Source organism: Lolium rigidum, chromosome 6 (genome assembly GCF_022539505.1).
Source record: "Lolium rigidum isolate FL_2022 chromosome 6, APGP_CSIRO_Lrig_0.1, whole genome shotgun sequence".
Lineage (NCBI taxonomy): Eukaryota > Viridiplantae > Streptophyta > Magnoliopsida > Poales > Poaceae > Lolium > Lolium rigidum.
Window position 1 is genome coordinate 265187393 of NC_061513.1, and position 4781 is coordinate 265192173.

The 4781-nt window shown below is 44.8% G+C and overlaps 1 long non-coding RNA gene across 2 annotated transcripts; it reads left to right on the plus strand.

The window, feature by feature from the left end:
- The first annotated feature begins 2516 nt into the window (after positions 1-2516).
- Positions 2517-4403, plus strand: LOC124667082. 2 transcript variants are annotated; one of them, XR_006991151.1, is made up of 4 exons: positions 2517-3037; positions 3143-3282; positions 3533-3821; positions 4062-4403. It is a non-coding gene; the product is annotated as an uncharacterized LOC124667082 (long non-coding RNA). The 2 variants fall into 2 exon arrangements; XR_006991152.1 differs by having other exon boundaries at positions 2518-3282.
- Positions 4404-4781: the final 378 nt, after the last annotated feature.

The window sequence follows — 4781 nt, forward strand, 5'->3', positions numbered from 1 at the left end:
TATTCCTATTTTGCAATGTTGCCTGAAGATTATCTACAGGATTGGCGATACTTGTCTAGTGCGTACATCCTGTAGGTTAATCCACGTGGGGTACCTACATGTCGGTTTTGTATTATGCCTAGGGTATGATGGACTGTAAGATATTAATATCGCTGATGATGGTACTACCTCTCACTTATTCTCTGCACCGACGGTGATGAAACCCTGTTAGCTATTAACGAACCCGACGGTGCACATACACTCTTGGCTATTCCCTCAGCTGACGGGGAGGATAACGGTAAGCAAAAAAACAAATGACGGTCATCTAATACAGTAAGAAATTATAATAAATGAGGGGTAATTGTCGGGGATTAATCTCGTCAGCTATTCACAAAAAAAGTGTTGACCAAGAAGAGCCCGACGGCACACCGTCGGGGTTTTACCGTAGGCTATGAGGATAACCGAAGGCACTGTCGGGTATCATAGAAATGGCTGACCAAGCATCCCCTACGGTAAATAGCCGACGGTCCACTCTCGGCTATGGTAATAATCGACGGTTACCAGAGATAGCCGAGTGTTTCTTGACACTAGGAAAAGATTAGGATCCTGGTAGTGTTTTGGTATACGCATAGAGAAGAATATATATGTTGGAAAACCACAAGATATATTAGTGTCAAATAAATCTTACATGTATTTGTCATGAGAGATATTTTGAAGTGATGATGATCCAATCAAGATTTTTATGAGCATGAAAACGTGTAAAGTCAAGTACCTTAAAGGTATTTCCCGCAAAAAAATGCAAGTTGAAGTTACAAAACTTACAATACATATCAATATACGCGAATACATGTTCGGTGCTCATTTCTAAATTTTTTGTAAAGCAACATATATGTAAGGTTTGTATTTTTTTTTAAAAAAATTATACCAATTAAATTTTGTGTAGAATAAAATGTATATTTTCTAAGTTCAACAAGTGCCACAAAATGTGGGATGCTAAGTCTTGAATTAAAAACCCTACCGATAGCACCTTTTAGAGACGCGGCCTTGGCCACCACAGTGATCTTTGCCGGCCTGTGGTTAGTACACTACTCCCTCCGTTCTTTTTTAATTGACTCGAATTTAGCACAAACTTGTACTAAATTCGAGTCAATTAAAAAAGAACGGAGGGAGTAGGTATCTGACGAACCTTTCAGTGGACGAACATTGTTGGCCAAGGCATCGACACGAGACAGAAATCTTGCGTGCTTATTTCCTTCCCACAAGCCAATGTCCCACCACAAGCTCTATTTAGCTTAAAAGAAATAAATATACATTGGAATGCTTCGAAAAAACCGAGAAAAAAATACTAGGTGCTGATAATGATGTATTCTACATTGCAGAGTACATTATTCTCTTATTACATGCAGATGATATTTTCTTCTCGTTGATTCTATTTCGGAAATCGAAAACACCGTTTCGGGCTTGTGTAAGAATCGTGTCCGCGACCCAAACCGTCGCGGCCGTGTTAAAGTTGGTATATAAACATATTAGTACCCCAAAAAACAAAACTTGCTATAACAATAACAAGCATAAAGGGTAGTGTTAAATCCGAAACGAAATCCGCACAGATTTTCGTGAGATCTTTCGGAGGCAGACCAAGATAGCAACCGGCGCGTGGCCCGACTACTCCTACTACTACTAATCAAGATATCTAAAGGTATGATTGTTGCACCCCCATGGGGCTCTCACAGCGTTTTGAGCTTCTCGGCCGTCGGATCACCCCATCTTTGCCCCACTTTGCATCCCATCCGTTTAAAGTGAGTGTTCCAATTGGCCCTCCCACTAGCTAACCCCATGCAACAGCCGTTTTTTACCCACCTCAGGCTGCGTGTGGGTCCCACCTTTTGCTGGGTCCACTCGTCGGTGATCTGTGGGTGTGATTTGGTTCGGTCAACCGTCGCGTGGGAGATCTCCACTCCTAGGGGTACGAGTAGTCATTGGACATGGGTGGTTGTGCGTGAGACAAAATCGGACGGCCCCACCGACCAAACCCTACCCATTCGTTCGCACCTGCGCCTCTCTCGTCTTCCTCCTCTCCCCTCGCGCCCCCCATCCCGCCGCCACCTCCCCCTCCTGCGCCTCTCTCCCAATCACCTCCTGCGCGGGCGACGGGCGGCGCGGCCGACATCGGCGCCAGCGACAAGGGCAGCGCGGGCGACCTCCTCCTGGGCGGCGTGGTCGAACTCCGCCAGGGCGAGCTCCGGCGCGGGATAGGTTCGTCCTCTCTCTCTCTCTCAAATCCCGTCCGGCCTATCTCCTCCTCTCCCCAATCTCTGCTCCCCATTCACCGCCTCTTCATGATGCCGAGGACAGGGACGAAGGAGCCGCGGCCACGATCCGGATGCGGTCGCACGGAGGCGCGCGAGCAGCGGTGGTGGTCACACGGTCGGGCGGAGGAAGCAGGGAGGGCCGCGTGCGAGCAGCTGCCTTGCGACTGGGATCCTGTTAGCCCGTGTGTGGTGGTGGAGTAGGGCAAGGTGTAGGTGCTGCAGTGTTGGACGACGGCGTGGGTGAGCGACCCCCTCTACCTCTTTCAGGTTCCTCCTCCCTCTGAAATATGCTCTCATGTAGGCTGAATTAAAAGTGGAAGCTGACTTCTCTTCTTTGATTTAGTCCCCTGACGTTGTTTTTTTGGTTTGTGGAGACCTGTTTCTACATGGGTTCAGATCCATTTCCACATGGGTTGGAAGCAGATTATCTTTGCTTGATTTAGCCCCCTAAACATTACGTTTTGGTTCTGTAGATCCGTGCAACAATAAGGAGTAGCAGCTGCTGCTGTCCCGTCTCGCTGGGCACGAGAAGGCCGAGCTGCAGATGGGTCGCCTCCTGGCTCGTCTCCTTGCCCCCAATTCCCTGTGCCTATCCTCCTCTAGCTCTTGGCCCCTTCTCCACCACCACCCATCTCCCGATTTTCTCCATGGCTGGAGCAGGGAGAGGCAGAGGAAAGCAGAGCACCATAGATGAGGAGGTGGAGCACCACGTGGAGGAGCAGCTCCCCTTATTTGTATGGGATATATAGGTTCATCTTCTCTTTCTCTCCATGTGGGTGTGTTCTGGTGTTGTGCAAGCCAACTGTTTGACAATATGCCTATGGGCCTGAAATTGTTTGATTGTGGTTATTTAGCTGTTTATCAATGGTGAGCTGCTGCTACTGATGGTGAGGGGCACAAAGACGGAGTACTCGGTGGATCTATAGTCGGCGGAGCGAGCCTACTACGTCGCCGAATCCTCAGTGTTGATCGTCATGGGCAAGCACATCTAGAGGTATCAGCATGTCATCTTCCCGCATTCTCGTTCATCTCATAAATTTATCTTCAGAAATATGGCTTCTTGTATGATGTGCATGTTTGGATCAGACATGAACTAAACTAACTATGTTTGTACTGGGAACCTTCCATTAAACAGAATGTATGCATGCTTAAAATGTTATCATCCAGATGCCTGAGACTGAAAATTTATATTTGTTATCTGCTATTTGCTTTCATAACCATGAAACTGAATCTTTATTTGTTAGGAACTTACTACTATGGTACCAGTTTAAAGGAGGCAACTAACGGCAAGTAGAATAAATAAATCAGCATGGAGTGCTGCCACAAGTGCACGGTGTAAAATGGTAGCAAAGGAGTCAGCGGCCTCCTCGCGTGAGATTGACCTCCGCTGCCGTTAGCTGTCACCACGTCCAGCGAGAGTGCCATGGTCCTCTCCTCCTCCGACTGCATCGGTTTCAGCCTCATCTACCGCCTCATGATCCCGACTGCGCCGTTCGCAGGAATGGGTATTCGGGATTGCTGTTGACCTTACAGGTTAGTTGAATTGTCTATTTGTTTGCACGTGGGTGTGTGTTCACTGGTGCTCACCTTCTTTTGTCATTAGATGAAATAGCAGTATATTGTGTGGATTTTTCCTGTAACGATGAACGATTCCAGGATTATGTAATGTGCTTGACGGTAGTACAGTGTTCATGTTTGCATTTGTTGGTAGTCAAATTTATTTCTGTTGGTTGGGAACTATCATTTGATGTTGTAAGCATAATTTTTTACTAGGTAAACAAGACTACTGCATCCTCTCCCCAAATCATTTTTCTTGTGGAATACAAGGTAACCAGACTAACTTTGCTTATAAGTTTTGTTGAAAGAAAAGTTTTACCTCAATAGATATGTAATACTGGCAAAAGTATGAATTGTTCTGGTAAAAGAAAAATGCCTCGGGCTGTGTTTGCAGTGTACGTATTGAGGTTTTGATACATGTGCCAATAGCTATTGAAGCGTAGCATTATTTTTTTCGAGATACCTCTTGTAGTTTCTATGTTTTATAAATTTGTTTGATTGGGTGTGAGTTATTTTATTTAAATATGCTAAATATGTTTCATTATAGCTAAATATGCTAAATATGTTTCATTATAGCTGAATATGCTCTTAGTTGTGGAGACTCGGCTATTAATTTATTCAGCTTAAATTACTCTTGTTTCTCATGGAAATCTTATGTTTCTTCTCTTTGTAGGACAAATTAAGCAAGGCATCAGATTAGTAGTTTTTTCAAAGGTTTATCGTGTATGATCTCGCATGATTTTATCGTATGCTTATGTTGTGTACCAACACTAATTCAAAGGTGATTCCGTGTTGTAGTTGACCATTTTTATCTCTGTTATCTTTTCCATATACTCTTTATGTCACACAAAGAGCTTTGGGGAACCGTTTTCTACTCTGCTTTTGATTAACATAGTTTTCTATTGTTGTTGTTCCGAGAAGGTTGCGTCTTAATTT